This window comes from Babylonia areolata, chromosome 8 (genome assembly GCF_041734735.1).
Source record: "Babylonia areolata isolate BAREFJ2019XMU chromosome 8, ASM4173473v1, whole genome shotgun sequence".
In the NCBI taxonomy this organism is placed as follows: Eukaryota; Metazoa; Mollusca; class Gastropoda; order Neogastropoda; family Buccinidae; genus Babylonia; species Babylonia areolata.
In genome coordinates this window covers 42,856,429-42,881,035 of record NC_134883.1, presented here as the reverse complement: position 1 = coordinate 42,881,035, position 24,607 = coordinate 42,856,429, and the positions used below count along the sequence as shown (strand labels likewise).

The 24,607-nt window shown below is 42.0% G+C and overlaps 1 long non-coding RNA gene and 2 other non-coding genes across 3 annotated transcripts; 2 read left to right on the top strand and 1 right to left on the bottom strand.

Moving 5' to 3' along the window:
• The first annotated feature begins 10,047 nt into the window (after positions 1–10,047).
• On the top strand, positions 10,048–18,511 carry LOC143285190 (uncharacterized). Its single transcript, XR_013055671.1, has 7 exons — positions 10,048–10,125; positions 11,149–11,246; positions 13,429–13,518; positions 14,393–14,437; positions 15,179–15,259; positions 16,220–16,271; positions 17,548–18,511. It is a non-coding gene; the product is annotated as an uncharacterized LOC143285190 (long non-coding RNA).
• A 4,935-nt stretch (positions 18,512–23,446) lies between these two features.
• Positions 23,447–23,518, top strand: Trnaw-cca (transfer RNA tryptophan (anticodon CCA)). Its single transcript has one exon. It is a non-coding gene; the product is annotated as a tRNA-Trp (tRNA).
• Positions 23,519–24,050: 532 nt separating this feature from the next.
• On the bottom strand, positions 24,051–24,122 carry Trnaw-cca (transfer RNA tryptophan (anticodon CCA)). The gene has a single exon. It is a non-coding gene; the product is annotated as a tRNA-Trp (tRNA).
• Positions 24,123–24,607: the final 485 nt, after the last annotated feature.

Below are 24,607 nucleotides of genomic sequence, written 5' to 3'. Positions count from 1 at the left end.
TGGTACAGGCCCTAGCCATATCCACTTCGGACACATTCCCAGCCTTCGGACATACTCCCAGTCTTGGGAGATGCCCTATAAACATTATCCAATATATATACATTTCCCAGTCACGGTATAGGTCCTAGCCTTATCCAGTTCGGACACATTCCCAGCCTTCGATTGGACATATCGACGGGCGCAATAGCCGAGTGGTTAAAGCGTTGGACTGTCAATCTGAGGGTCCCGGGTTCGAATCACGGTGACGGCGCCTGGTGGGTAAAGGGTGGAGATTTTTACGATCTCCCAGGTCAACATATGTGCAGACCTGCTAGTGCCTGAACCCCCTTCGTGTGTATATGCAAGCAGAAGATCAAATACGCACGTTAAAGATCCTGTAATCCATGTCAGTGTTCGGTGGGTTATGGAAACAAGAACATATCCAGCATGCACACCCCCGTAAACGGAGTATGGCTGCCTACATGGCGGGGTAAAAACGGTCATACACGTAAAAGCCCACTCGTGTGCATACGAGTGAACGCAGAACAAGAAGGAGAAGATTGGACATATCATTCCCAGTCACGGTATAGGTCCTAACCTTATCCAGTTCGGACACATTCCCAGCCTTCGATCGGACATATCATTCCCAGGCATGGTATAGGTCCTAACCTTATCCACTTCGGACACATTCCCTGCCTTCGAACATGTATCCCTACTCTCGGGAGAGAGGCCCTAACTGTATCCAATTTTGGATACATTCGCAGGCATGGTATAGGTCCTAACCTTACCCAGTTCGGACACATTCCCAGCCTTCGGACATATCATTCCCAGGCATGGTATAGGTCCTAACCCTATCCAGTTCGGACACATTCCCAGCCTTTGGATATATCATTCCCAGTCTTGGGAGAGGCCGTAACATTATCTAATTGGGATACGTTCCCTGGCATGGTATAGGTTCTAACCTTATTCAGTTCCGCGGACACATTCTCATCCTTCGAACACGTTTCCAGTCATGTAAAAGGTCCCAGCCTTATCCAGTATTAAAACATTCTTAGTCATGGTTCAGCCACTGCGTGCGTAGTCGTTTAGCGGCCTGTGAAGAAGAAACGATAAATTAATATGCAAACTGGCTGGACGTGACGATCTGACGACGGGAAGGTGGAGGGGGGTTGGGGGGGGTTGTATGCTAACTTGATACAACGTACGTATGATTATTCTTTTGCACCAGTTTACAACGCAGTTGAGTTGGGGGGGAGGTGGGGGGGGGGGGAGTGGAGAGAAGCTTTTTCACGTCTTTTCTAAGCATCTTTTCTTCTTCGTCGTCGTCACCTCCCCCCCCCCCCACCCACCCCCCCAACCTCCACCTTCACAGCAGGTGCTTTTTTTTTTCCTTTCTTCTTCTTCTTTTTTACACACACACACACACACACACACACACACACACACACACACACACAAGTGTCAGCAAATGCATGTTGTTATATGCAGGCACACAGCTTTCCTGTGGAAGTCGAAACTACACACCAACATATATATATCTATAGGTATTGCACCGCTCAATTCATCGTGTACAGCGGCATGGCTCGTCAAGACGCTTTCATTGTGAATCAGGCGACGTTTTTGTGCACCAATGAAACTTATATGCTTTGAGGGCCATGTACCCCGCTGTAGCCGTATGGGCTTGCCTGCCTGCCTAAAAACGAATCTTGTGTCAAACATGGCTTGTTCTTTCTGCTGATAGTTTTAATAATAATAATATTAATGATATTAATGATAATGGTATTTGTATAGCGCTGAATCTTGTGCAGAGACAAATCAAAGCGCTTTCGCACCAGTCATTCACACGCATACATGATTCTAAAACTGGAGAAACTGGAGACAAGGGAGAGGCAGGGAAGAGAGGCTATTTTGGGAAGAGGTGGGTTTCAAGGCCAGACTTGAAAGAGCTGAGTGCAGAGACTTGACGAAGCGAAAGAGGAAGTTCATTCCAATTGCAAGGTCCAGAGACAGAGAAAGAACGGCGGCCAACAGTCGAGTGTTTGAATCTGGGTATGCGTAAACAGAGCGTTAAGCTGCAGCTTTTCCATTCTACAGTTATTTTATTTTATTTTATTTTATTTTCACTTTCGAACACCCGCTAGTGTGTTCACCCCGGATTATTTTATGTGGACGGTTTGTTTGCCTGCCCATGGAAATACGACCCCCCCCCCCCTCCCCACCCCCCCCCCCCCCCCAAAAAAAAGTGCGGCCGGGCGCATCTTCCGAAACTTTTGTGAATTTTCGGCCACTGATTCTGACTGAACAAAGTAATTATCCAACAAACTCAGTTTCAGCAACCTTGCAAATATTTATATTTAAATTTTGGTGGTCCAGGAATTTTTGGTCGGACCAGGAATAAAAGATTCATCAACATCGGGACTGAGCTAGCATGGGAATAGATAGATAGATAATCAGATAGAAAGATAAATAGATATATAGATTGTATTGTATTGAATTGTATTGTATTTCTCTTTTTGTCACGACAGATTTCTCTTTGTGAAATTCGGGCTGCTCTCCCCATGGAGAGCGCGTCGATACACTACAGCGCCACCCTTTTTTTTCTTCTTTTTTTTTCTCCTGCGTGCAGTTTTATTTGTTTTTCCTATCGGAGTGGATTTTTCTACACGGAATTTTGCCAGGAACAGCCCTTTTGTTGCCGTGATAACAGTGTCATATTTCAGAAATGCGTGTGAATGACTGGTGCGAAAGCGCTTTGATTTGTCTCTTCACAAGATCCAGCGCTATATAGATACCATTATTATTATTATTATTATTAAATAAAAGATTCTTCAACATCGGGAGCTAGCATGGGAATAGATAGATATATAGATAAATAAATAAATAACAGTGTCATAATGGAAGGGCCAGTTTCAATGACATACTTCATAGAATCGATCAAAGCAAAGTGAGAAAAGAAGATGTATTCTGAGAAGAAGAAGAAAAAGAAGTGAGCAAATTGAAGTGGCTGACTCTTCGGCGTTGGACTGTGGGGACATATGGGCCAACAGCAAAGTGAGAGCTGTATTATCAATGGTTTCTCCAGTCAGTGGGAAACCATTTACAGCTTAGTCTTTTGTGAAGGACTATGACTCTCAAATTAGGAGGCAAAATTGCACTGGCTCTTAGTGCTGCAGCCTTGTGGGCTAGTTGGCCTTTGGGAACCATCCCAACGCCGACTATCCTAAAACCCTCTTGGCCGAGAGAGTGGGGATGTACTTGGGCAAGACACTCTCCACTATAATCAAATTCTAGCCCAAATAGTCGGAACTGCAGTTGCCTGCTCTGCTGTTCTGATGGTCCTAGTCGGACACGACTGACTATCATATATATACATGATGGCATGCTCTCTAATGGGGGGAAGCCACGGATTAAAATAGAAATAAGTCTGTACGTAAGGGGAAGCGACTCTCAACCAATGAGCGCTTGTGTCAAGGAGGAGGCAGGGTGGAGGGTTTCAGTTTCAGTTTCAGTTTCTCAAAGAGGCATCACTGGGTTCGGACAAATCCATATACGTTTCACCACATCTGTCAGATGCCTGACAGCAGCATAACCCAACGCGCTCGTCAGGCCTTGAGTGCATGCTTACATATTTGTGTACCTATCAGAGTGGATTTTTATTTTTATTATTTTTTTTATTTTTATACATAATTCAAGCCAGAGGACAGCGCTGTCGTTGCCATGGGTTCTTTTTTTTTTTTTAGTGTGCCAAGTGCGTGCTGCACACGGGACCTCGGTTTATCGGTCTCATCCGAAAGACCAGACGCTCAGTTTGATTTTCCAGTCAAACTTGGGGAGAAAGGGCGAGAGGGGGATTCAAACCCACACCCTCACGGACTCTCTGTATTGGCAGCTGAGCGTCTCAACCATTCTGCCACCATCTTAGAGAAAAGGGGAGATAGGAACTAGTATTCAAGCTTATGTGAATGACTGCGTGCTTTATTTTATTTTATTTTTTTTAAATGCTGGTCATACGTTTCCCATGAACTGTGCAGAATCATTTCGGTCGATATGTACATAATATTTGTATTTCGTTCAAAAGATCGCTCGAAGACCCCACTAAATCATTGGACAACTTGGCGCACGGCCAATTGGTCGTTTACGCAACCTCAGTTTGGTAAAGATCATCACACTGTAAACGAAGTGGCTGTTCTACTTCTTCTTTTTTGTTGTTGTTGTTGTTGTTGTGTTTTTTGGTTTTTGTTGTTGTTTTTATGTTTGGTTGTTGTTTTTTTGTTTGTTTTGTTAACAAGATGAAAAGGATGAATTACCGGGGGAAGATTGTTAAAAAATCAATAATGAAAGAGAGAGAGAGAGAGTTTCATCATTAGTTTGGGATTCGGTGACACAGAACACCATCCCCCCCCCTTCCCCCTACCCCTCCCCCCTCCCCCAAACCAATGCTTTCAATGTTCCTGCCCACAATCACGAACTTCTGCAGAATCGGGCAACCAACATTGTACTTGTCAGTTTTAAATGGTCACGATATTGATTTCACTTCACAAACAAACCAGAAGTATCCTGGCATCAGATCTGTGTGCAACAAACCGATACGTTGCCCTGAACAACCCATCACTCGTCTCTGAATATTGATCTTGTGTTTTACTGAGGAAAAAAGAAAAACGCAGGATTGCGCGCGCACGCACGCACGTACACACACACGCGCGCAAACACACACACACACACACAGACACACACACACACACACACACACACACACACTGATCAGTAGCGCTTCAAACTAGCTGCATGTTTTCAAATCACCTCGTGCAGTACTTGGTAGGAACGGGTTTGGCTTGGCTGAACGCACTCCTCGATGTTGTACACTTACGACGGGCGCAATAGCCGCGAGTGGTTAAAGCGTTGAACTTTCAAAAAATAAAATGATAAAGTAAATGAATAGATAAATGCAACAAAACAAACAAACAAACAACAACAAAAAAACTGATAAAATACAATTGTAAAATGATGAGGTCAGTGTGGTCGAGACTGCCAGTAGTGGCGCGAGTTCAGTCTCTGGGTATAAATGTAACGGGGGAGACCCGGCCGGCTACCCATGTCCAGTTCACGGTCTGGGCTGACAGCCTCTGACAGCACCTGGGACACTGACTGATTATCAGTTTTCTCTTTTCTCTGCAACTTTCTTCCGTTCGTTTGTGCTTTTCATTTCCCCGGCCCATCTGCAGGGCCCGGTCCAACAGTGCGTGCCAGTCTTCGGTTGACAGGAAGCGAGCCATGGGTTGTGATGTGACGGCCAAATACTGAGTCCTGATCGAGATATGGGTTGTGATGTGACCAGGCCGAATGGTCCTGATCGAGATATGGGTTGTGATGTGACCAGGCCGAATGGTCCTGATCGAGATATGGGTTGTGATGTGACCAGACAGAATGGTCCTGATCGAGATATGTGTTGTGATGTGACGACAGAATGGTCCTGATCGAGATATGTGTTGTGATGTGACGACAGAATGGTCCTGATCGAGATATGGGTTGTGATGTGACGACAGAATGGTCCTGAACGAGATATGGGCTGTGATGTGACGACAGAATGGTCCTGATCGAGATATGGGTTGTGATGTGACGACAGAATGGTCCTGATCGAGATATGTGTTGTGATGTGACGACAGAATGGTCCTGATCGAGATATGTGTTGTGATGTGACGACAGAATGGTCCTGATCGAGATATGGGTTGTGGTGTGATGACAGAATGGTCCTGATCGAGATATGGGTTGTGATGTGACGACAGAATGGTCCTGATCGAGATATGGGTTGTGGTGTGATGACAGAATGGTCCTGATCGAGATATGGGCTGTGATGTGATGACGGAATCAGTGGTCCTGAACGAGATACGGGTTGTGATGTGACGACAGAATGGTCCTGATCGAGATATGGGTTGTGATGTGACGACAGAATAGTCCTGATCGAGATATGGGTTGTGGTGTGACGACAGAATGGTCCTGATCGAGATATGGGTTGTGATGTGACGACAGAATCAGTGGTCCTGATCGAGATATGGGTTGTGATGTGACGACAGAATGGTCCTGATCGAGATATGGGCTGTGATGTGACGACAGAATCAGTGGTCCTGATCGAGATATGGGTTGTGATGTGACGACAGAATCAGTGGTCCTGATCGAGATATGGGTTGTGATGTGACGACAGAATGGTCCTGATCGAGATATGGGCTGTGATGTGACGACAGAATCAGTGGTCCTGATCGAGATATGGGCTGTGATGTGACCACAGAATAGTCCTGATCCAGATATGGGTTGTGATGACAGAATAGTTCTGATCGAGATATGGGTTGTGACGACAGAATAGTCCTGATCCAGATATGGGTTGTGATGTGATGACAGAATAGTCCTGATTGAGATATGGGTTGTGATGTGACGACAAAATCAGTGGTCCTGATCGAGATATGGGTTGTGATGTGACGACAGAATAGTCCTGATCGAGATATGGGCTGTGATGTGACGACAGAATAGTTCTGATCGAGATATGGGTTGTGATGTGACACAGAATCAGTGGTCCTGATCGAGATATGGGTTGTGGTGTGATGACAGAATGGTCCTGATCGAGATATGGGCTGTGATGTGATGACGGAATCAGTGGTCCTGAACGAGATACGGGTTGTGATGTGACGACAGAATGGTCCTGATCGAGATATGGGTTGTGGTGTGACGACAGAATGGTCCTGATCGAGATATGGGTTGTGGTGTGACGACAGAATCATTGGTCCTGATCGAGATGTGACGGGGTGGTAAGGTGGTGTTAGAGAAGGTGAAGACAGGTAGAAGGTGTTAGCAGAAGAGAGCTGCAGCCAGGCAAGGTAGACTCGGGAAGGCAGTGCGCTGGTTTTCTTCTTTTATTCTTTCAATCTTCCAGGCCAGGAGAATTCTCTCTTTGTCTGGCACTCGCTCACTCCTTATATTCTGTTCCGCCGAACCGCAAAGCCAGCGCCGCGAAGCAACTCACGAAACCGGCCCTCCGCGAGCCTTGAGGGGCCAAGCTTGTGTTTGTTTGACCAATTTTAGCGGCTTCTGACTTTCGGCTCGGGGAACTAACATAGACATATTATATATCACACAAAACTACAAGAGACGAGCATTTTCTTAAGCTAAACCATTTTCTACAAAATTAATGTAGTTAAAAACTGTAAACAAAAAGAGTCACTGAATGAACGAGCTTTTAACGAGTTCATGTATCATTTTTGTACATTACAACAATTAATACGTCGCGATATGTAATATAATTGCAACAATTAAGTAACTGAACATTCTGAATTTCCAACTATATAAAAATCATCTATAAAATCTGCTTCTAGAGTAAAGATTTTTTATGTAAAAATTCAAGAGAAAACTCAGCGGACAGCTCCCGTGTCGGCACCGCTTGGCGGTGCTTTTGGCACTTGTGATCGACAATGAAATACTTCGTTTAAACCAACTACAACACAATTATACATGCACGATACTAATCAGATTGATAACAGAAATGCAAACATCTGCAGGACACGATATAAAAATGTGTAGGTATTGTAAAAACGTATTTTGCTCAAATCGGCACTGACGAATTCCAATGGCTTGAAGAAGAGATAGTTTTGTGGTGCCGAAATGCCGTCAGACATTTCGTACCATCGCATACCTATAACTTAGGTGTACACGGAAAGCAGTACACGAGAAGAAGGCTTAATCATTTACATTTTAATGCACATTCTAAATTCCACGGCAACTATATCGATTTATAGAAAACGAAGGTATTTTGTATGTTTCAACTGAGTGGATTTCGAAGATCGCGCCACAACTCATTCACATAAATATTAGTTTTAAAAAGTTATAGGCTTTCTGGCCAAATGATATCATTACAGTTGAGACGTATCATCGTTCTGAAGTTCCATAACACAAAACTATAATCTCATCTATAAGGAAGTGTTTATAATTTAACAAATTGATGAAAATCATCATACGGTTCCCTGTAAAGGGAGATAACTTGTGACCGATTTACAACTTCCTTGGTAACCTTCGGCGAGTCACAAAAATCGTCTGCTAAGCTGGCCCAACGAAGATCGTAGCCAACCCGGCTACAGAGATATGGGTTGTGGTGAGATGACAGAATGGTCCTGATCGAGATATGGGTTGTGATGTGACGACAGAATGGTCCTGATCGAGATATGGGCTGTGATGTGACGACAGAATGGTCCTGATCGAGATATGGGTTGTGGTGTGACGACAGAATGGTCCTGATCGAGATATGGGTTGTGGTGTGACGACGGAATGGTCCTGATCGAGATATGGGTTGTGGTGTGACGACGGAATGGTCCTGATCGAGATATGGGTTGTGGTGTGACCAGGCGGAACTGATGGTCCTGATCGACGTGTCAGAGGCATCATGTCTGCCGTCACATGGATACGCCGATGCCATGAACTCAGTCCTGCAGCCGGTGTTCACAGAGAGAGACAGAGAGAGAGAGACTGAGAGGGGGGTCGGTGGGGAGCCGGAATGGGGCGAGGGGGGAAGAGAACCTCGGATACTGAGACAGAAAGATCGACTGAGAGAGAGAGAGACTGCGGAGAGGAGAGACAGATACAGAGACAGACAGAGAGACACTCTGACTTCAGTGGAGAAAAAGAGAAGCAAAGAAAAAGAAAAAGAAAAAAAGAAAGAAAAACTGGTCCTGAGTAAAAAAAAAAAAAAAAAAAAAAGTGTCTATTTTCCGGCTCTTGCAGCCCCTTCCCCGGCACCACTTCGGCGACAGAGTGATAGGTTTGGCCGGCCACTAGTGTTCCGTTTTTTCAGTAGTGATTCAGTGTTGGTTTAGTCAGTCATTCAGTTAGTTGCCATGGCCGTCCCCCCCCGGTACTGATGATCATGATGTTTTATGTTCAGTGACTGACCCTTCTGATATGATTCAGTTCGACTGAATTGAAGTGCTTTTTTTTTTTCTTCTCCAAAACTGAATATTTTCATTCACTGATTCGTTTCTTTTTTCAGTTTTTTTTTTCTTCAAGTTTTTCCACACTGAGTACTACAACTCAGATGCACAAAACCGTTAGCCTATGGCTAAACAATACGCAGATAATTTCACCCACATTTTTACCCTCATTTGCCCAGTTTCCCCCAACCCTCCATTCATCCACATCTCCCACCCCTTCTAACCGATAATACACAGATGTATTCATAAATACTTTTACAAAATGTCTTCAATCACCGATATGTGTGACGGGACATTAAACAAAAAATTCCTTCCTTCCAATACGCAGATTCACGGCAATACATTACATTAAATTAATGCCGTGCATAAATACTGAAGAAAAAGAGTTTGTAATACTGACTGAGACATTTTGGACATAAATAAAAAGCCGCCGGCCGGCCTCTATAGGATGACATATTGCATAATCTGCATTCAGTCTCAGTTCCCATGCTTCAGCCCGGTAAGTTAACTTATCGTTATAAACCGACTGCGAACCACAGCCGGGAGGGAAACAAAAATAAGCGCAACAACGACTGTTTATGAAAGATGGGGGGTGATAACACAGGACATAACTCAGAACACTTTCTTACATGAACAAATTGGAAATATCTTTATACTGATGGACTGATGTGTAGGCCTACTATACCGTGTGTTTTTTCGTTATCTAAATAGGTGATATAATAGACTCAACATGAGATGTCCCCTGCAGTGGGCACCCCCGGCCGGCCGCAAGACTTTCCCACTGCCGCCACCCCAGCTTAGATGTATTATTCATTTATTTCTTAATCAGATGTGAAAGTCAGTGAAATTGAAAGTGAATATGTCTTTCGTCTAAAGAGAACATGCAACAGCAGCAACAACAACAGCCTTTCCTGTACCTTTGACAATGTACACTTCTCATGCTTGACTTAATTGAGTTTTCCAGTTGGCACAGTGTTGATTTCATGTCAGTGTGTGTGTTAGTGTGTAACATGCGCGCGCGCGATTTGAAAACGTGTCCATAACCGGTCCATTATTCTAAGGGAACTAAACATTGAATCACCGGAAAACATGAGTCCGCTTCGCGCGTCTGCGCGCGCCGGCTGCTTTTAGCGTGGGTCTTTGTTGGCGGCATTTTCTCGGCTGACGCTGATACAAACAGGTCTGCAATATTTTATTTTTTCCACCCGAAACAATTTTTTTCGCAATGAAATATTTACCGTTGCATTGACTATAGTATTCGTTCTATTTACCTGTGCAATCATTTAACGTGCTGTTGTCTTATTTCATGTATTTTACTTTGTGTTACAACCGATCTCAAAGTGGAAATGCCAGAAATAAAATGGCGAAGCTGCGCTTCGAGCAGACTGCGCGGCCGTGTAATGATAATTTTTGTGCACCTCTTTGTGTGCGCTTACCGCAATTATTTTGATGCTAGAATTTTTGTCTGCTCACAAAGAACGCTAGGATTTTTTTGGCTGGCAATGCACAAGGTAATGCTTGAATAAAATAAAATCGGAAAAAATCGAATTAATTTCAGGTTTGCGCGTTTGACATTTCGGATCCCCTCTGCCGGGTTTTGCTGTTGGTACTTCAGTGTGTCTTTGAGCACTGCCATTCTCTCTGCATGTAGGGAAAAAAATGGTCGCATCCAGAATGCTTGTTCTCATGGTTTGGGTGTGTAACCGATAAGAAGATATTTCTTTGTTAAGGTTATAAACAAAAATTAAACTAGCAGCCGAACTGTGATGATAATTTTTATCAATAAATGTATTGCATGTAGAATATTAATTGAACTGAAAGTTTCATAGAAATGTTTTTTTCATGGATATCCTGTAATAGAGGAAAAACACTGCTTTCTCACTCATAAGATTTATCAACAGCTGTAAAACCACTTGATTTGTATTTGATAGTAATTAAAAAGTTGTCAATGAATTAAAAACTACAGAACTTTTTTTCACAGGAAAATAACAAAAGTTGCATTCAAGAAAGAATATGTTATGCATGCCAACTAACATGTAAACTTTTTTTTTCACAGATTGATAGAAATGAGTGCAAGATTATCAGTAATCATTAAGATATGATAGAAATGAGTGCAAGATTATCAGTAATCATTAAGATATTGATAAGCTCTTTTGTGTTTTTGATAAAAAGTTAAATCCTTTATATAAAAAAATTGTTTCAGACTTGATAGATAACAGTTCCAGAGACAAGATGCCTCCCAAATCTGCAAAGAAGCGCCCTGCTCCTGCTGCTGCTGCTACTGAAACTGTTCCTGCTGAGGTGTGATCAGTCACTCACTCACACCCATGACTGTTGTAGTGCTTATTTATACATAGCTGCCAACCATTCCTAAGTTTTCAAAATTTTTCCCAATTCTAGCCCTGATTCTGAAATTACAGTTTTTTTCCATATTTTTCTGGATCTCGAAATATCAACAACAAAAAACAAACACCCCCACCCCCCACACTCCCAGCTGTCTGGGTCTGTACACCGAACCACGTTTATCAACTGGGAACCAAGTTACTGTGCACATGCAAGGCACCAGTGGTGTTTTACAAACATGGTATCGAGGAGTGAGAGTCAGTCTGATGTGGGCAGCGGCCCCCTGACCACCCTATCTCGGGAGGAGGGCTTGCCCCCTCCCCTACCGACAGGATTCCTGATTTTGGGTCTGGAAGATTGGCAGCTATGTTATTAGAGTAAATGTGTGCTGTCTTGCAAGCATGTATGAATGCAAGCATGCATGTGTCACAATAATGCAGTCTCACAGAAGACTGGTAGTTATAAGAGATGTTTGATTAAAGTATGTATAAAAGTTTACATTACTCAAGTCAGAAGTGTGAAAGGCTGAAAAACATCATTAGAACTCTCTGCCCATGTTTTCAGATCAGCATTTGCAGGGTCTGTATGATCCACACACACACACACACTGCCGAACGTAATTAATAGTAATATTATATGCTTATATAACGTAACATAGAGGAAGAGCACAAATCATGCAGAAAGTACAGCAAGAAGTGCTGAAATGATTAACAGGGAGCTCTGACTACCAAACAAAAAAAAAAATGTGTTAATGGACAAGTGTATAATCACCATGTTTCGGTTGTGTATGTTGTTGAATTTAACATTGGTATTTTCTCATCTACACCAAAGACTTTAGAGGTAGAGGAATTGTGCTTGATTGTTTGAAGGTTGGTACATGAAATGAACACTTCAAGATCTTTTCAGTTCTTGCTTTTACATGCTAGTAGTTTGCTAGAGTTCAAGGTCACAGAATGTGGTGGGGTTGTAAATCATCATAGAGCCTGCATCCAGTCTCAGAATATGCAAAGTGATGTAGCAGTGGGCCAAGGTAGAACATGAACCCTGTTGTGATTTATGGTCAAGGTTTCTATATTCTATAATACAGGTAGGAGTTATAATACAGAGCTTGGATTCCAATCTTTAAACTTGATTCATAATTAGAGATCAAGGTCGTGCATAATTCATTATTACTGAAAAGGTTCAGAACCACTGTAGTGCATCGGCTTTATGTAGGTCTCGTGATTATTATGAGAATGTAAATCCTGAAGTCGAGGTCAAAGATCCAGATGAAAGCTGTATCATATTACAGTCCTAAAAGTCTGAGGTCATAATGTATTGATATTTAAGTGTGTCTAGTGAAGACCGGATTCTTCATTTTGCGATGGCATCTTTCTGTTAACTGCGTTTGGTCATTTAGTGAGCGTTAGAAATGCCTGGATGGCCAAAGTCAGTTTCAGGTTCAGGCTGAGCTGTGCCTGTGCACAAATGCGCAAACACTTGGCTTCTAAGTTCAGAATCCTGTGGATCCCTGGGAATCTTTACCATTGTTGTAGGGGGTCTCTTCTGGAAATGTTTAGGTACCGTACTGCTTCAACATACAGTGCATAGTTCCTGCATTTGAAAACATCAGGGATGCATAATTATTTGTTATCAGAACCCCTGATGCTTTTACCAAAGACACAAATATGTTGTGATCATAGCACGAAGAATAAGTAGAGTAATGAATTATCAAAGCAATCATTTTTCAAATAATCTAGAGCATTTGAAAATTGTATCGGTGGTGTGTCCAGTTCAACTGGACATAAGTGCGTCAGTTTAAGTTCTCCTCCCCTCACCCCCCTCATCCCCTCATGTCCATTCCCTCTCTCGTTCCCCACTCGCATTGCATTTTGAATGCACATGTGCATGCTGAAAACAATGAATGTGTATGTGTCTATAAATCACCATGTACATGTAGTGAATAGACCAATTTGTATGTGTCCAAATCACCTTGAAGTGAATAGGCAATAAAGCAATAAGAAGTTGGAGTAAGTTTTAGTGTTGTGGTATCAAGTGATTGACCCATAGCATGAACATGTCAGTAGTGATGGTACAATGACGTGTGCATGGACCCACAGCACAAACATGTCTGTAGTGATGGTACAATGGATGTGTGCAGGACTCTGGTGCCGGTGGCGACACTGCTTCTCCGTCTCCTGCCAAGAAGGGCCGAGGCCGACCCAAGGGCTCTGGTACCAAAACTCCCAGGGTACGAGGACACTTTTTTTTTTCTTTTCTTTTTTTTTTTTCAGGATTTCACTGATACCTGGTGGATTATATCCAAGACGGGGATTGAACTGTATCTGAAAAAGAAAAAAGATATAAAGCTTGGGGAGGGGGGGGGGGGGCCAAGATTGCAAACTCCTTGTGATTTTATTATTAGACTGGTGCCAACTGATTATGCAGACAAGTTGCGGAGTTTTTTTGTTTTTTTTTTATAAAATGTTTTAGAATTTGAAGTTTTGATGTTTATGAAAATTAAGTCCATTTACTGCCTCAAACCGAGATAGAGACAAAGAAGTTATCCTTTTCTATGCTTTCTGTATTAAATGTAAAAATGTCAGCAATGGTGATTGACAAGAAATGGAAAGTTGGAGCATTTCTGAGTTAGGTTGTGCTTTAGTGGCACCAGATGTGTAACATGTATGGTATGATTTGTCCAGTGCCAGACTTGTTATATATATATATATGATAGTTGTATCCCATCATAATGAGCAGAACAGCCGAGGAGGCAACTGCTGTCTGGAGAAGTAGAGGCCAGAATTTATTATTGTGAGTCTTGCCCAAGATAAAAGCCCACTCTCTTAGTCAAGAGGGCTTAAAGGACATTTCGGCGTTGGGATGGTCACCTAAGGTCAACTAGCCCCCTAGCATTTAGAACCAGTGCAGTCTTGCCTCTCTAGTTTAAGAGTTCCAGTCCTTCGCAAAAAAATAAGCTAAGTAATTGAGAAACCATATAGCTCTTTGCTGTTAGCAAGCTGTAAGCTTATGTTTAATTACACATACTTAACCGTGACCCACTTTAGTCTGAGTGTTGTGCCAAGACTTTTTATAATGACCATTATTGTATTATATGTTTTCAGATTCCTTCAGGCAGAGGGAGAGGCCGTCCCCCGCTTAGCGCCGAGGTTGGTATGGGGAGGGAAAGGAAGTACTTTAAAAAGATTGTAATTTTGTATGCTTTGGAGTTTGAGTTGAAGCATCTGGTTGGCTTTTACGTTCATTTCCATTACTGGTGTATCTTGTACACAAAAGGACAAAGTTAGGGTGAGACAGTGCTTTGTATGAAGCTTGACTGTTGGATTAAAAAGAAAAACTGATCTAAGTTGTCAGTTTTTCTGTCTAGTTTGTTCAGACAACACCCGCCTCTGCTGGTTTTGTTTACAGTCTATCCATTTTGACATAGGTTTCTAGTTCATTATTCAGATTTAGTCTAAAGGGTCAAAAAGTGTTTGGACATGGAACTAGTTGGAACCTTGAGCATACTGTTTCACTTTTGTTGCTCTGCTGTTTATACTTCATCGCAGGAATAAAACTGACATCTGCATTCCTCCTGGGGCATATTTTGTCTGCTGATTGTGTACTGTATACTGGACCAAAGTTCACTTGTGGTTGGAAAGACAGTAGTACCCAGATGTGTAGATCTGAAGAGAGTTGTTGGGAAGGTTCGGGTAGGGGGAAGGGATCCTCATTTTGTGTTTCCAACTGTTGTCTCTGGGGTGTTGCTTTCTAGGTGAGCATATTATCTTTAGCTGCCACTGCACTGAACTGGATGGCAAGACATTTAGTCTTTTGCTCTTAATGTTATACTGCAACATCGTATGTGGTGCCAGTAGCTGATGTACATTGAAATCATGGTGTGTGTGCAGGAGAAGGCAAAGCGCAAGGCGGAACGGGAGTCAGGAGCCAAGTCTGCCTCTGGCAAGAAGCTGGGCAGACCCAAGAAAGGGGTACGTGTTTGGAAAACATCCGGATATTTTTGTTTCTGAAGTTGAATGTTGAACTATGTGCAGAAAATTGTATGTTTACTTTTTTTTTGCTGTTAGATGCCTTCGCCCAGTCTGAACAAAAGAGACAAACAGCAAGAAAGAAAAAAAGTCCAACTTGCCTTGAAGTACATTAAAACGCAACTGCAGTTTGCCTGGATTTAAACTTACGGTCAGAAGAAAAGTGACCATTTGGAAAATGTGATCACTTCACATTGGCCGTTGACACTGATGTGAAAAGTTAGGCATAAAAGATCTGTGGCATTGATTCAGATTCAAAATACTTTGTTTCAACCAAAACAGAAAATTTCCTTTCGGCTGCACAGATTCATTGTGGAGTTGATGATTTGTAAATCAAGTGAAGAGATCTGTAGTGTTGATTCATTATGGAGTTTATCATTTGTAATCAAGTGAAAGTCAGATCTGTTCCATCATGAATTGAAAGGACTGATGTTAATGCATTGAAAATGATGTAGAGAACTGGTTTTAGTCAGTTCATACATTCAGCAAAACGAGGATTGGAACACAGTGTCATCACATGTATGCACACACATACACACTTAAAGAAAGATATGAATGTATTCACCTCTGGTCTTTCACATCAAGTCTCAGCTTTGTGGTAAAGAACAGGACTGCAGGACTCCTGTACTTTGATGCTGAATGTGGGCTTCACTGAAGGCTGATGTGCATTTACATGGGACAGTACCTCTCTGTGTACTCCCAGGTCAGCAGCACTGAAACAGGGCATTTCATTTTTGCCCCTAAAAAGCTTGCAGTTTAATTTACATCATCATCATCATCATCCCTTCAGTCAGTGCAGAGCAGAAAAGTTGCCGCATTGTGTGGCTGCGTGTGTGTGTGAGGTTTGGGAGGATGGGGCTTCACAAAGAGTGTCTGTCAGTGTTGTTGTTGTTGGGTGTGCAGTCCAAGAAGTGAGGCAGGCAGTGATGCAACACAGCAGACCTCGGGGTGGAAGGTAGGTGGTAATACCCTTGTTATAACTACCCCACTCACCCTTCCTGTCAGAGTGTATCCACAGGTTTGAGCATTGTAGTGGGGGTGGGGTGGAGGGGTTGAGAAGCATTCTCAGTATTTTTGCCAATGCACAACCAAAGACATGTTTACCGGAGTTCAAGTTTCTCAAATGAGCCGTTCATGCTTATGATCAGCTGTTGCTTTTTGACCAGTTGTAAATCTTAACATGTTCCTTTCTGCATGTAGTTTGAAAGATTTTGATAACTCATTGCCATCTTTGTTTGTTAGATCAAAATAATAAACTACAACATGACCTTACAGTCACTGCGTTAACAACCACACTTACTCTGCTGCTAATAAAATTGTTTGGACATGAGTGTAATCACTGTTTCAGTTGTGTGTGTGTGTGTGTCCTGGGTAGACTTAAGCATTGGCATTTCCTTGCCTTAGCAACTGCAAGCAGTACAGGAATCAAAGTAGGTTGGCTGTGGGTATGCATTTGACTTTTTCTGGTGTCTCCTTTATGAACGAGTGCAGTCTTGCCTCCTAGTTTGAGATTGTAGGAGTAAAGTTTGTGTTTCACATGCAAGTTTTGAAGGCCTTTCCTCTTGTTTTTATGGTCATCTGTGGTCCACTCACTTCAAAGATGTCACCAACAGTGCACAGAGGATCAGTGAAATTTTGATCTGAAAATGGGAAGAGCAGTTGAGTGTTTGATCTTCTTTTTTTTTTTTAATTGAGAGGTACAGGATGGATGTTAGAATGTTGTTGATGATCTATATTGATGGTAGCAAAGATGGTTTTGTCATGCTTGTCCAGTCGTGGCTGGCTTCAGAACCCTGTAGATTTGAGAAAGCTCAGAGAGATACAGCACTTTACCTTGTGTCATTCCAAATTCTGTGCTCTTCCCTCAGGTTGATGAGATATATGGCTCAGCTGATGTTTTACCAAAACAAACTGATTTGGTGTGTTCCCCAGTTTCAGTTTTGGCCATTTCGTAAATTCTATCTTGACAATTTTGGCATATCATTCAGAATTGACCTGTCCTGTAATCTTGTGTGTTGTATTTAGAGACATTGTCAGATTTGCTGTAAAGTGTGTTAGCTGGTACTGTTAGTCTGGTTTTGACATTGAGTTTTAGTATGCATTTATTGGTCACAGTTGTTAAAAATTGAGTAAATTGAGCCAAGGTAGTGTGGATTGGATAAGCAGCCATGAGAAGAAGCAAACGTGTTGCCTTTGTCTTTTGATAATGGGCATGTACCTTTGATGTGCAGGGTCTCCGCATCATGTTTTAAAGGGCAGCCATTACACTCACCAAACTCAGTGTCATATTTCTCTGCGTTCACTCCTTGGCTTTGTGGTCTGAATACTTGTGCAACAGGTTTTTAAATGGAGGGTGAATATGACACTTGTAGATACCATTGATTGTGCGTCGTTTAAGAACAATTTTTAAATGTCTTGTTCACCCCCCCCCCCCCCCTTTTTTAAAATTTTTTTTTTAATTATCCACTCCTGTGGTTTTTGCCTTAAGCCAACCAGTAGCTGTTCAGGGTTTCAGAAATTACCTTTGTCATTGATGTCTTTTTTTTTTCTTTTTTTTTCCCACCCTTTTTTTTTCTTTTTTTTTTAATGAGTTTTTTGCCTGCTTTTTTAAATGTTGTTTAAGTGTGTATTATTTAAAGGAATTGATGAAGGTTGCTTTCTAGGGAATGATGATGAAATGGGGACAAAATTCATTTGTATGCATCCAATTGTAGTTAAATAAGATTTGGGTTTTTGTTGTTGTTGTTTTTTTAATGGAAAATGAGCCTATGATTCTGGTGGTTTTTATGTGGAAAACATGTCTGTGGCTCCAATAGATAGTACATTTCATCAGTGGCGACTTATTGTCCGCTGTGCTATAGGCGCCACCATTGCTGTGTTCTGTTGAAATGAATGGTGGACAAACGATCCCTTTGGGGTTTTTTTTTATTATTTTTTTTTTTATTGATCATTAGCTTTGCTCTCTTAGAAAAGCATTACAATTAACTGAATCTGAAAGAGATCCCGGTAGTAACTTAACTTTATCTGTGGTTGATTTTCATTTCTCCTTCCCCCATCCCAGAGATAGTTTCATTTTAATTCATCGTACATCATCATTTGTCAAATAAACATGTTAGAATGTGGAAAAAAAACATTGTGTGTTCAAGTGTGTGTCATTGTATCAGTGTGTTGAATAAATCCATTTTCGTTATTGGAGCCATCTGGTGTTTGCTTGGCGTTTGAAAGTGTGGTTATATATGTATATATCTATTTTTTTTGGTCACAACAGATTTCCCTGTGTGAAATGCAGGCTGCTCTCCCCAGTGAGAGCGCGTTGACACCGTACATGGCCACCCTGTTTTTCTTTTCTTTTTTTTTCTGTCTGCAAGTGTGTGGGTGGTTTTTTTGTTTTTGTTTTTTCTTTGTTTTTTTTTAACTTTCAAAATGGAATTTTCTGCAGAATTTGTCAGGGTAACCGCTTTGTTGCTGAAGGTTCTTTTACATGTGTTAAGTGCTTGCTGCACACTGGACCTCAGTTGATCCTCTTATCTAAAAGACTAGCACCCAGACCATCAATCAGGTTCTAGCAAAGGATGAAGTAAAAATCCTGATTCATGTGGGAATTGAACCCATGGATGCTTGGTTCCTAGTTGGGCACATTAGTCTCGTGGCCATTGCTCTAGGTCTGTGAGGCACATTACTTGCTACCCATTGGCCCAGGTCCAGTCTTCATAGCCTTCCACAGTTGATAAGTCCCATTGATCTCATGTCAGTAATGCACACTGACGCATGACGTTGGACTCGAATTGCATGGAAAGAAGCAAGAATCACATGACCCTGGCAGCAGAAAGGAAGGGCCAGTAAAGAATTTCTTTGTGTTTTAAGCATGGTCAACCCCCACCCTGTTCACAACATGGTGTATCCTTAGGAAAGGCGACATTGCTGTAGTTTTCCTTGCTTCACCCAGGTGTGAATGTGTACCTGACTGGTCGGGCAAGGTTAAAAAGCAGCAGTAGGAGAGGATTGGGCACCTTTATACACCAAGCTCAAGACTGAATATATATTAACTGCTGCTGTGATTGTGAAAGCAATGGGACCTTTAACCTTAATGTTTTAATAAATGTTGGTTTTATTACTACTGTAAAATGAATCTCCTTTGAGTTGTGAAACATGCAGAGTGGTGAAGGTGGAATAAAAGCCAAAAATAATATCAGAATGAGATAGACAAATTACAGGCTTCAAGTTGAAAAAAGTAATGCTTTTTTTTTTCTCTCTTCTAACAGGCAGAAATTGTGTTTCATCTCTTCAAATCTGCAGCTGATCTGTAATCTGTTCAGTAGTACTTTGCAACTATCAGGATGAATAATTCATAGTTGTTTCATTTAGCATATAATCTGAAGCCACTCTTGCTCTTGACATTCTGTATGAAAGAATGTGTTATGGAACAAACTGCCTGGAGCACACTCTGAACCACAAACATGAAAAATCGCAGGGAAAATTCTTTTTCCATAATTAATACAATTCATAACCTAGGGAATAATGCCCCAATGTGATGCGCATGTCAAGCGCTGAGAAGACAAGGGGATAGACCTTGAGCACGAGATGATGCCAGACCAGATGACCTCTCTGAGAGAAATTCATGAGTCGGCACAAAATGGATACTTGAATATTGCATTAGTTGCAGAAAATACTTAAACTTTTGAAGTTCTAAGATAAGCAAGCATTCCTTGAGAAAAAAAGCGAACTTTTTTTTGTTGAAGCTCCCAACAATAACTGCATGACAACATGTATGATGGCATAACTTAGTCCACATGCCAACATAGCTAAATTCCTCTGCCACATTCCTCTCCACTCCATCACTTGGCTTACATCACAGATTGACACAAATTTACAGTTGGGCCATCAGCAAAGTGAGAGCTGTATTGTCAATGGTTTCTCTATTGCAATGGGCAATTTACAGCTTAGTCTTGTGAAAGACCGACTCGAACTGGGAGGCCGAATTGAACTGGCTCTTCATGCTGCAGCCTTGGGGGCTAGTTTGCATTTGGGAACTACCCCCAATGCCGACTGTCCTTAAAACCCTCTTGGCTGAGAGAGTGGGGATGTAAATATTGCAAGACTATCCACTATAGTCGAAGGTGTATCCCAGATAGTCAGGACAGCATTTACCTCCTCTGCTGTTCTGGTCATAGTCGAACATGACTGACTGTCATACGATCATTGAGTTAGTCAGAAAAACATATAGTCAGTCTAAATATTGATTGCTCAGAAGCTTAATGGATTTAGGAATGGAGTTGACTTTCCATACTGATGCAACAGACAGTTGTGAACTTGGTGGAAAGAGTGCAACATCAATGACCTGAGCAAGTTGCCAATAAAAACAGCCAGAACACATCGCCCTGCCCATTACTGTGGCGACTGGCATCCATTCTTCATCTTCCATTAATGTTCACCGGTCATAACTTTGACCATTACCAACATTTCAGGGGTGTGCATGCTGGGTATGTTCTTGTTTCCATAACTCACTGAACGCCGACATGGATTACAGGATCTTTAACGTGCGTATTTGATCTGCTTGTATATACACACGAAGGGGGTTCAGGCGCTGGCAGGCCTGCACATATGTTGACCTGGGAGATAATAATATTATCTCCACCCTTTACCCACCAGGTGCCATCACCGTGATTTGAACCTGGGACCCTCGGATTGAAAGTCTAACACTTCAGCCATACGGCTATTGCTGCTATTGGTTGGCTTCATTTCTCATCAACATAACCATCAGCAATTGGCTATCAAAACCTTGACACAGCCTGTCATTCCAAGAGTGTGAATCTTTGGTACTGACTGACCTTTTCTGTGGCACATTGCGTTCATGAAAATAGTCTTTTTCCTCCAGAATACATTAAACATGAGCTGATCCCATCCAGCCTGTCATGACACTGCCTCTACCTCTGCCAGTAATTTTTACACTGCTACCCTAAACTAAAAAATTAATAATAAAAAAAAAAAAAAGGGGGGGGGGGAAGGGTTCAACTTAGTTTAAACAAGCGATCTCGAAGCCTTGTTAGGACCGAAGAAGACTGGCTGTCAATGTCTTCTTTCTTTGTGGCCTGCGACTCCCATGTTTACTTATATACACAAGTGGGTTTTTACATGTTTGAGAAGTTCAGTTTTACCCCTGCCATGTTGGTTGCCATACTCTGTTTTCGGGGGTGGGTTCATGGCGGGTATGTTCTTGTTTCCATAACCCACTGAACGCTGACATGGATTACGGGGTCTTTAACGTGCATATTTCATCTTCTGCATGTGTTAAACACATGAAGAGGGTTCAGGCACTAGCAGCTAGGTTTGCACATCTGTTGACCTGGGAGATTGGAAAAATCTCCACCCTTTATCCACCACCGTGGAATCGAACCTGGACCCTCGGATTCAAAGCCCAACGATTTAACCACTTGGCTGTTGCGCCCATCAGTTGACTGGTGTCGAAGTGAAACCGATTTACACAAAAGGATGATACGACATTTAAACTGAAGCTGACATGCAGCAGCAGCAACAAAAATCTCAGCGATAATCTATAGAAAAAGCTGCTCTCCGTTATATTCACTGGCTATACCTGTTTAAAATATATGCAAATCTTGATACAACGTGACCAGTGCGAAAGTGACGATGGAGCTCGGACGTTTTTTATTAAAAAAAAAAAAATCGCGCGCGCGTGTGTGTGTGTGCGCGTGCGTGCGTGTGTGTGTGTTTAATTGACTCTCGTCCAGCTATGCAGGAAACATTCCCAGCATGTTGCCTTGTCTAATAGCGATGCCAAATGGGCCCACATTAGGCTAATAGCAAGTTAACCCCCCCCCCCTCTCTCTCTCTCTCAAACACACACACACGCACATGTGCACCACACACACACACACACACACACACAGAACATACTGCTCATTGGGGAAAAAAAAGGGGGCACAGTTCTGTTCAGTTTCGTTGAAAATAGTAATAATTACCGAAAAAAAAGTCCGTGTACATAATCATATTCCATTTACTGAGAAACCCTATCAACTCAAATATTGATTGTTTAGGTATTTATCATTTTATGATATTTTCCATCGCTATAATCAGGCAGAAAGTGGTGGGGATATAAACGAATAAAGCACATGTGGCCAACAAACATGAAAATCAGCTGACTTAATTAAGGAAATCGCCAGTGCAGGAGTCAAGATTCAAGTAGTAGTAGTAGTAGGTTAGAGAGAAAAGCAAGCTTTGAAGCTTATAAACAGTCCCTTCTCTTTGATCTTATGACACATTCTGTTACAGACTTTGGTCAAGGTTCGACGCTTCATTTACATCATTTTTATTTATTCATCAAACTCTCGAAAAATAGGAATTGTGTAGAATTGTCCAGTTGATTCTTGAATGAGTTAGTTGATGGTGCATGTTTTAAATGCAGAGGCAGTTGATTCCATACATTCATAACTCGGTTACTGAAGCAAAACTTTCTTGTGTCAGTATTTGAACGTTGTACAAAATTTTTTCCATCAGTATTTCTTGTGGAACTGTACTCAGATGCAGAGAAGAACTGACCCCAAGATACATCAACATGACCATTGAAAAGTTTATATGACTCAATGAGATCATCATGTATCCTTCTACTCTTAAGGGAAAATAATCTTAAATAAGTTAATCGATCATAATAAGACATGAGCCAACATTCATGTACCAGCTTTGTGGCTCTTCTCTGTACCCTCTCGATAGCAATCGATTGTCTCTTCAGATAAGGATACCACATCATACTCCAAGTGAGGTCGCACCAGAGCTTTATATAGTTTTACAAGATAATTAAAAATTCTTTTGATTATTCCAATCACTTGATTTGCTTTATTTATGCAGTTATGAATATGTAGGTCAAATGAAAGATCAAAAGTGACTCCTTGGTCTTTTCCAAAGAAGTATATCCAACAGGCCATAATCATCAAGTGGAGTGTGCCTCATGAATTTACTTGTAGGGCTTTGTTTGTTTGTTTTTTGTGAAAGAAGGTCACAATCATGGGGAACAAATAAGGTTTAATATGGTTTCGAACTCTCGAAACAGTTGTGACCCCTATTTGCATATGACCTGGAAAAGCTCCATTACGTTATTATTATAACGTTTTGTAACGGGACTTCGTGGCGCAACGGTAGCGCGTCTGACTCCAGATCAGAAGGTTGCGTGTTCGAATCACGTCGGGGTCACGAAATTTTTTTTCTTATTTTTTTTCTTTTCTTTTCTGTGTGGGTCGGGGTTAGGGTATTTATGTGGAGGAGGAAGTGGATGAGATGTTGCTTTATCGAAGGGAATTTTCTTTTTTCAAAGATACTGCAAAATTATTTCTTGGCGAATGTCCTTTTACTGAGTCAAGTTGCAACATGGGGAGTAAGGGTGTGGTGGGACGAAGGTGCGGTGATGTGGACTGTGGAAATAGGAAGCTGCATGATAAATGTTTCTGCGATATATTTAACTGCCGCCCCCCCCCCCCCCCCCCCCCCTCAGCCCCCCCTCCCACGTCCCCCGAAAAAGACCGACAAAAATCAATGGAGCAATGTCTCTAATTATACCCTTATACACTGGGAGGTGTATACCATTTTGATTGTTTTCAGACTGTCCAAATCAACGCAGCATCTCTTCCCATTTCCCTCCATTTTTACGCACATCATTGACATTTTCCACAGAATGTAAGCCAATATTTATTCTTGGTGAGAGTCCCAAGGGGGGAAAAAAAAATCGTGACCCCGACGTGATTCGAACACGCAACCTTCTGATCTGGAGTCAGACGCGCTACCGTTGCGCCACGGAGTCGCGCTGGTAATCTTTGGTAACTTTCCAGATTACAACGTTTCTTCGACGGATATCCTGTCGATGTTCTGAATCCATCATCGATTTTTGTGGAATCACACACGGCGTATGCTCGCAGCATAAAGTATGCCACTGGAAATCCCTGAAGACGATTGGTCGAGAAACAACTAAAGGGAACTAATCCCACATGGTTTGCTATTCGACAGAGTATACCCCCTTTAGTTTGAGTTCACACATTGATTTATCATTGCTATAACTTTGTATACATGTATGTAAACAAACGAATTTTGATCCAGTAAATTATGACCTGGTGGGTTGAGGCAGTCAGACAGGGGCAGATAAACTGTAGGGCTGAAATGTGAGGAAGGACAAGGGCTGGAATCACACGCACACACACTCAGCCATCTCAATAACTTCTTCTTCAACTCGAACATTGTCAGTCAAGGCCTGACTAAGCGCGATGGGCTGCGCCGCTGGTCAGGCATCTG